The following is a 9,801-nucleotide window of genomic DNA, read 5'->3' on the forward strand; positions in this document are numbered from 1 at the left end:
CAACCTAGACTGAAACATCACAGACCTATCAACAAAATGCAATGGGTTCCTAGGACTAATGTTACAAGTCTGATAACTCACACTTCCTTCAGAGTTTCAGCCAAAGAAGATTGGTATTTTGACAGTGGGTGCTCCAGACACATGACTGGAAACAAAAACATGCTAATTGGTCTACATCCTCATGCCACAAGCTATGTAACCTTTGGTGATGGAGAAAAGGGTGAAATCAAGGGGATTGGTAAGCTTGATTGCCCTGGAGTTCCTGACCTTGACAATGTCTTACTTGTTAAGGGATTGACTGCAAATTTAATAAGCATCAGTCAACTGTGTGACCAAGGTCTAAATGTTAACTTCACTAAAACTGAATGTCTGATTACTAACAAAGAAAGTGAAGTGATCATGAAAGGAGTCAGGTCTAAAGACAACTGTTACATGTGGAGTCCTCAAGAAACTGGCTATTCCTCAATGTGTACTTTAGCCAAAGAAGAAGAAGTGAAGATATGGCATCAAAGATTGGGCCATCTGCATCTTAAAGGTATGAAGAGGATTATATCTGTTGAAGCTGTTAGAGGAATTCCCAACTTGAAGATTGATGAAGGAAAAGTCTGTGGAGAATGTCAGATTGGAAAACAGACAAGAATGTCACACCAGAAGCTCAGACATGACACCACTTCCAAAGTTTTGGAACTCCTCCATATGGATTTGATGGGACCCATGCAGGTGGAAAGCCTTGGTGGGAAGAAGTATGCTTATGTAGTGGTGGATGACTTCTCCAGATACACCTGGATCAATTTTATAAGGGAAACATCTGATGTGTTTGAAGTCTTCAAAGAGCTTTGTCTAAAACTTCAAAGAGAAAAGGAAAGTCCTGTCATCAAAATTAGAAGTGATCATGGGAAGGAATTTGAGAACAACAAGTTTGCTGAATTCTATTCTTCAGAAGGAATTCATCATGAGTTCTCATCTTCCATTACTCCCCAACAAAATGGTATGGTGGAAAGGAAAAATAGAACCTTTCAAGAATCAGCCAGAGCTATGATTCATGCTAAGAAATTGCCCTACCATTTTTGGGCTGAATCCATGAACACAGCCTGCTATGTTCACAACAGAGTGACCTTAAAGAAAGGGACTCCTACAACTTTATATGAAGTCTGGAAAGGGAGAAGACCTACAGTCAAATACTTCCATGTGTTTGGTAGTAAATGTTATATCTTGACTGATCGTGAACAAAGAAGGAAGATGGATCCCAAAAGTGATGAAGGAATATTTCTGGGCTACTCAACAAACAGCAGAGCATATAGAGTCTTTAATTCCAGAACTAAAGTAATGATGGAATCTATTAATGTTGTGGTTGATGACCAACAGACTGATGTCACAGACAATGTTGAGACATCTCTGAATGATCCCCCAGCCGATTTCTCAGACAAAAATAAGGAGAGTGAACCGCCTCAAGCTGAACCTGAAGATGACAAAATCAACAAGGGACCCTCCATCAGAGTTCAGAAGGATCATCCCAAAGATCTCATTATAGGAGATCCAAATAAAGGGGCCACAATTAAATCAAGGGAAGTGATCTCACATGGATGCTTTGTGTCCAAGATTGAGCCTAGGAATGTCAAGGAAGCCTTGACTGATGAGTTATGGATCAATGCCATGCAGGAGGAGTTAGGTCAATTCAAGAGGAATGAAGTATGGGAACTGGTTCCTAGACCTGAAGGAGTAAATGTCATAGGTACAAAGTGGGTGTATAAGAATAAATCTGATGAACAAGGGGTGGTTACTAAAAACAAAGCAAGATTAGTAGCACACGGATTTACTCAAGTTGAAGGAGTGGATTTTGATGAAACATTTGCCCCTTGTCATACCCCAAAATTTGCCCGTTAATATTACAAGGCATTTCTAAGGCACTCCAACTTATTTTTCAAGGCATTGATCTTAAAAGAACAAGGACCCAGCACACAGATGACAAAATCCAGAAAATGGCCTAAACTGGTTTGCTCGCTAGGCGAGCAATTCCTTCGCCTAGCGAACCCTTCGCTACGCCACTCGCCTAGCGAAGCTTGCGAATACCAGAAAATTCTGGGCTTCATTCTGAGCCCATTAGGTCATAAAAAGAGCATTATAAATACCACAACTGCAGTCAGAACGAGGGGGGAAGGAGAACGGAAACGGAACGAAAACGGGAACTAGAGAGAAGGCACAGCAAACCCTGGAGGCTAACCCAGAGAATTCAGAGCAACCCTAAAGGAAACCCGGAAGGAAACCCGTCTGCACCAAGGTTACCTCCGCCCAATTCAATCCGACTTGCCCATTCAAGGTTGCAACTCAATTGCAAATAGGTTTGCATTACTATTTACCTCTTTATGTTCTTAATATGCATGTGGCATTATGATTGAATTTATAAAAATATCTTAAGTTTTGCATGTGAATTTAAGTATTATGAATATCTTGAATGTTTAACCATGCAATCTCTGTAATGGATGCCATAGGGCGTGAAGCTTGCCGGAATCGTACTGTTCTAAAACCAGAACCCGCAGCCTCTCGCTAGCACATCGCTAAGCGAGCATGTAGCGAGCATTCGCTAAGCCGTCGCTAGGCGAGGCAGAAGCGAACGTGACAGTCGCTGACTTTTCTGTTCTGATTTTTGCTCATCTGACATGTTTTATCATAGCCATGCATTATTTATCTGACCCTATTACTGTTGTGATTTCTTTTGTGGTGTAATTCTCGATTGCACCCTGATTTGGTATTCTGACCTGTTTGTTGAATTTTGTAAGGGTTCATATACTCCCGGAAAAGGTAGCTTGCTAGGTATTCCACTTTATTTGTGGGATACCCTTGTGGAGATTCATCCTAATTACTTAATTGATTATAATATGGACCTAATTACCTAATTGATTACAACTACCTAATTGATTACAAAATATTGCCTTTGAATATGTGATCTTGGACCTCTCTTTGTTGCCTCACGATATTACGGTATTATGGTCATGTCCCGCGAATGTGGGGATATACTTAGCGAAGACCCTTCGATTAAATCATCACGTCCCTATAAGATAAATCATAGTCCCTCGGATGTTGCCTTCGAATATATGATTTTTGTCCCTCGGTGACCCGTCGTTGTAGCCTTCGGTTAAATGATGATCGTCCCTTCGAATGCTAAGGTATCCTTACAAATGTTGCCCTCAATGACCAATCGATGACCCTACGACGTCCCTTTTACATCCAAAGGATGAAACTACTTACTTCTCAATAGTAAGGACAGTTTTACCCTCATAAGGATAGGAAATGCCCATAAAGACCTTGGGTAGGTATAACTCTTAATTGCTGGCTCACAACCTAAAACATTTTTCATACCTCACACTTTGCAATTACTAGAAAATCACCACTTGGTATACATTCGTACTAGAATCATTGCCAAGTTATATTTTCTAAACCGCTTTCAAAATTAAATGAGATAAATACTTTGTATACATTCGTACAAGAATCATTACAAAGTTAAACTCTCTTTTCAAAACATTTTCAAGCAAATCACAAACACTTTTTTCAGACAAACATAAGTGATCAAGCAATTAAGAGCCCATGGATAACCATGGATACAAAGGGTGCTAACACCTTCCCTTTGTATAATTTACCTCCCGAACTCAAAATCTAATTAAGGTCTTTCCTGTTCTTTTCCACCTTTCCTTATGGGATAAAAGAAAAGTCGGTGGCGACTCTTGCTATCCGCGACATTTGCTTTCCAAAGCAAAAACACACAAAGTCAGTTCACCGTATGACAGAACTGGCGACTCTGCTGGGGACCCTTAAAAAGAGAGGTTACCTTAAAAAACAAGATCACTTATTTGAATTGTCTGATTTACTTTTAAGGGATTGCTTGGGTATTTTATGCTTGAGTGAAAGATCCTACACCCGGATCTAGTGTACCTTAGGTAAGTAGCAAAGGATCATCGCGACTATCCGGCGTATACTGGAATGGTCAAAATGATGGCTACGGTTAATGTGACACTTTGGATGTCCTGATGTTCCTCATGTTTACTTGAGGAGAAATTTGGCGTCTGCGTGGTGTCATCAAAGCATTAACCAGACCTTTAGAACCCTAATTGACTCATCCTGGTCATTAGAAAGTAGTGAGATAACTGACTTCGGTTCCGACTGGGGTTGGTTGAGACTCGATACTACACTCTTTGAGATTGGACTTTAGGGAAGCTTCGGTCAACCACTTGGTGTTGCACTGAAGTGGACTTAAAGGAAGGTCAATGATTTGAGATCCTTCTAGAACCCGGTTACTATTCTAGGACAGGTTGACCCAACCAAACTTCAGTGGGGAGGGTACTTACCTACGGAACTCATGCAAGCCTTAGAACTTAGGAATGACTGTTATGTGACTTGTTTGTGCTTGTTGTTTACTTAACATCATAACATCATAACATCATAACATCATGACATCATGACATTGTACTAACCATTTCAAGGACTTTAAACATTGAAAACATTTCATACATTGCATAGCATAACATCACATTGCATAACAGGTACTCTAAAGGGATCAATGTTCTCACGGTTTTCCTACAAACAGAAAAATGGCCCTCAAACAAATTGTCAAGGATCTCCAGGCTCAGAATGCTTAACTCCAGGAGATGATCTTGAACTTATCCAAGGGGCAGGAGGAACTAAAGGCTCTATTGCTCGAGAAGAAAGACAAGAAATCTGTGAGTCACATTAACCCGAGAAGAAGGAAGTTTACGAAGATTAATATGACTTTAGCACAAGCACTGTAGGGTATGCTAAGAGCAAATTTAATTACCCTCAGAGATCCTCCTGCAAATCCCAACACTACTTCTCCTAGTTATAATCCCAACGCCATGTGTGCATATCACTTTGATAGCCCCGGGCATGATACAAACGATTGTTGGTTGTTGAGGAACAAGATTCAGGATATGATCGACGCTGGAGAATTTGAATTTGATCCTCCGGAGACTCCTAATGTCATCACTGCTCCTCTGCCTAATCATGAAAAATGCTGTAGAAGATGCCGATAACGATTATGACTTGGATAACTGGATTTTCCCAACAATTGGTGGAGGACTCAATAATTGGAAGGCTGAAGACACTATCCCGATTTCCTTTAGTCAGGAGTAATTGTTATTGCTATTTTAATGTTTCAAATTTTGTAATTTTTTTTAAAGCATTGTGTCTATACCCGGGGCACAATAGATAATTTTTCAAGGGTTCTGTCATTTTCATAATCATACTCACATTCAATAAATCAATGGACTTTTTGCATTCAAATATTGCGCTCTTTATCTTTCCTGTCATTTTTCAAACAAGCTATGTTTTCTTGCACACACTCACGTAACAAATTGCGTATCCATATCCACTCTGGATCCTGTTGATAATAATCCCGCTACTGTTCATTATGACTTTGAAAATCCGATCTACCAAGCCGAGGATGGAAGTGAGGAAGATTGTGAAGTACCTGGATAGCTTGCCAGACTGTTACTGGAAGAAGAAAAGACTATACAGCCGCATGAGGAGTCAATTGAAACTGTCGATCTGAGTACTAGAGTGGACAAGAAAGAAGTCAGAAGCTCCTTGGGACACTTGAATTACATTGCCCGATTTATCTCCCATTTGACTGCTACTTGCAAACCCATCTTCAAATTACTGAGAACAGTCAAGAGATGATGAATGTCAGGAAGCTTTTTGACAAAATCAAGAAGTATCTCCTACCACCTGTTGAAGGAAGACCTCTAATCATGTATTTGACCATGTTAGAAAATTTGATGGGGTGTGTGTTGGGGCAACATGACGAGTCTGGTCGAAAAGAGCATGCAATATACCACCTTAGCAAAAAGTGTACCGACTATGAAACAAGATGTTCACTGCTTGAGAAGACTTGCTGTGCTTTGGCTTGGATTGCTCGCCGACTAAGACAGTATATGTTGAATCATACCTCTCTATGATTTCTAAGATGGATCCTATCAAATATATATTTGAGAAACCTGCCCTCTCCGGAAGAATGTGTGCCTCCTGCTCCATTAAACGTGTTGACAGCACCTTGGCCCTTTGCAATGTGGGGCATTGATATGATTGGAGAGATTAAACCTACTGCTTCTAATGGACATTGTTTCATTCTTGTTGCTATTGATTATTTTACGAAGTGGGTAGAGGCAGCCTCATTTGCTTCTGTCACCAGGAATGTGGTGACACGGTTCATCAAGAATAGTCTTATTTGTCGGTATGGCATCCCTGAAAGAATTATCACTAATAATGGTACTAATTTGAACAACAAGGTGATTACTGAACTCTGCACGCAGTTCAAAATAAAACACCATAACTCTTCTCCGTATCGGCCAAAGATGAATGGCGCCGTGGAGGCTGCTAATAAGAATATTAAGAAGATTATACAAAATATGACAGTAACATACAAAGACTGGCATGAGATGTTACCATTTGCTCTTCATGGTTATCGCACTTCAGTACGAACTTTGACAGGGGCAACTCCTTTCTCTTTAGTCTACGGCATGGAAGCTATTTTACCAGTGGAAGCTCAGATTCCCTCTCTAAGAATTATGAAAGATGCAGGCTTAGATGAAGATGAATGGATGCAGACTCGACTCGATCAGATAAATTTGAGTGATGAAAAGAGACTTGCGGCTGTTTGTCATGGGCAGATATATCAGAAGCGCATGACCCAGGCATTTAACAAAAAGGTCAAGAGACAGGTGTATCAAATTGGCGACTTGGTAATAAAGCGTATCATTCTACCACAAGGTGATCCCAGAGGCAAATGGACTCCCACATACGAAGGGTCATTTGTAGTTAAGAAGGTATTCTCTGGTGGAGCCATGATGCTTGCTACAATGGATGGCGAAGATTTCCCGCATCCCGTGAACGCGGACATAGTTAAAAAATACTACGCATAAAAGAGACCCGCTAGGTCGACGTATCTAGGCAAAAGTAAGGGCATCCCGGCGAACCAAAAGGGTCCGGGCAAAAATTAGGGATAAACATATAAAAATGTACACCCGGCAAGTCGAAAACCCGAAAAGGCGACTTGGGCAAGAAAGGGTATCCTGGTGGACTGAAAACCTGAAAAGGCGGTCCAGGCAAAAATTAGGGATTAAAGCGTATGACTATGTCCCGTTCTCAGTCAACTTCACCCAAGTTCAAAGGACTGAACAAGCTAATCACTTTTATCCGACCGCAGGAGATGAGACGCTTGAAGACATAATGACAGTAGCGGAATTAAAATCAATAGGACTTTTTCTGCACAGCTTTCTCTTTGTTTCTTGACAATTTCCTCTTACTAGGATTTCTGTCTCCTTGTACAGAAATTGCCTGTTTATAGGCCCTCTTTCAAAATCAATACAATTTTATTTCAAAAAAAAATGTTGTTGTTTTACTTCCTCTGTTTTGTTTGCGTAAACGTCCATTGATTTAGGTTGAATTAATATATGCGTTTGAACATAATAAATGTTTACCAAAATACATGCAATAGCAATTACCAAAAGACTTCAGGATCGAGGAGAAGGTCTAATCATGCTTTCCAACGAATCCGGTTGCCAGTTCTATTCCCCAGCATAAACCAGTTACTCCCCAGAAGGAAGTGGCATCGCTAGACAGACGGATCATCTCCTCCACCCCCCAGCCAGACTCTGTTGAATATCTCTACCATCAGACAGAAATCAAGTATCCCCAGCTAAGAAAGGGTCATCAATACAAGTATCTCTAAGCAGAAGATGGGGATTTATTTTCCCCAGGGAGTCGCCAGGAAAAACTTTTCAGATGCATAATTCATTCATTACATCATTTCACATCATACGCATGCATACAATGTTCGCATTTATTTTCGAAAGCATAAAACATCTCATGCATCATGACATGGCATGAAGCTAACTTTATTTTTCAGGTTAATTGTCCTCCGGATACGGTCAAAATAAAGATCCATTCAGACGAACATCTTTATCGATTACATTTACATCTTTCAGATATAATCCACATGAACATCCATTCCGACAAACACTCTGATATCCTCCTAATGGTGGCATCTTTAAGCCCATCCCAGACATTTACTGCAAACACAACAAATATTATCAGCTACAGCCTAACAGATGGCTCGTTCTGCTGTTCAGAGACGGTCTAGCGTACGACCCATTTGGATGTTTATCCCCTCAGATGCTACCTAGCGTACGGTACATTCTGACGTGTAGTCTAGCGTATGACTACCCCTTTCATCATCAGATACAGCCTAACGGACGGCTCGTTCTGCTGCTCAGAGACGGTCTAGCGTACGACCCATTTGGATGTTCATCCCCTCAGATGCTACCTAGCGTACGGTACATTCTGAAGTGTAGTCTAGCGTACGACTACCCCTTTCATCATCAGATTCAGCCTAACGGACGGCTCATTCTGCTCAGAGACGGTCTAGCGTACGACCCATTTGGATGTTCATTCCCTCAGATGCTACCTAGCGTACGGTACATTTCTGAAGTTTAGTCTAGCGTACGACTACCCCTTTCATCATCAGATTCAGCCTAACGGACGACTCATTCTGCTCAGAGACGGTCTAGCGTACGACCCATTCGAATGTTCATCTCCTCAGATGCTACCTAGCGTACGGTACATTCTGACGTGTAGTCTAGCGTACGACTACCCCTTTCATCATCAGATTCAGCCTAACGGACGGCTCATTCTGCTCAGAGACGGTCTAGCGTACGACCCATTCGAATGTTCATCTCCTCAGATGCTACCTAGCGTACGGTACATTCTGACGTGTAGTCTAGCGTACGACTACCCCTTTCATCATCAGATTCAGCCTAACGGACGACTCATTCTGCTCAGAGACGGTCTAGCGTACGACCCATTCGAATGTTCATCTCCTCAGATGCTACCTAGCGTACGGTACATTCTGACGTGTAGTCTAGCGTACGACTACCCCCCCTTCACAATCAAATTCAGCCTAACGGACGACTCATTCTGCTACTCAGATACGATCTAGCGTACAATCCGGTCTGACCTTTACTTCTCCAGATGCAGCCTAACGGATGGCTCTTTCTGCTACTCAGATACGATCTAGCGTACGATCCGGTCTGACCTTTACTTCTCCGGATGCAGCCTAATGGACGGCTCATTCTGCTACTCAGATACGATCTAGCATACGATCCATTCTGACCCTTATATCTCAGATACAGCCTAATGGACAGCTCATTCTGCTACTCAGATACGATCTAGCATACGATCCATTCTGACCCTTATATCTCAGATACAGCCTAATGGACAGCTCATTCTGCTACTCAGATACGATCTAGCATACGATCCATTCTGACCCTTATATCTCAGATACAGCCTGATGGACAGCTCATTCTGCTACTCAGATACAATCTAGCGTACGATCCGTTCTGATCTTTACCTCTCCAGATGCAGCCTAACGGACGGTTCATTCTGCAATTCAGATACGATCTAGCGTACGATCCATTCTGATCCTTTATCCCCAGCAGCGTATGACCCATTCTGATACTTATCTCATCAGGTTCAGCGCACCCTATTATCACCTAATACACGGTCTAACGTACGACCCGGTATGGCACCCACGTCTTCAGATATGGTCTAATGTACGACGCACTCTGAAGCTCTCATCATCAAACTTCCTGGATGGCATCTTTAAGCCCATCTCCATTAGGAATAACTTCTGATTAACAAGTGCAAATTTTTGGGGCATTCTAGTGTTCAATAATCTTTCACCTCCAGACCACAAATGGCGTACCTACCATTCTAACTCTCTCGGTTTAAGAATAT

Source organism: Lathyrus oleraceus, chromosome 5 (assembly GCF_024323335.1).
Source record: "Lathyrus oleraceus cultivar Zhongwan6 chromosome 5, CAAS_Psat_ZW6_1.0, whole genome shotgun sequence".
Taxonomy (NCBI): domain Eukaryota; kingdom Viridiplantae; phylum Streptophyta; class Magnoliopsida; order Fabales; family Fabaceae; genus Lathyrus; species Lathyrus oleraceus.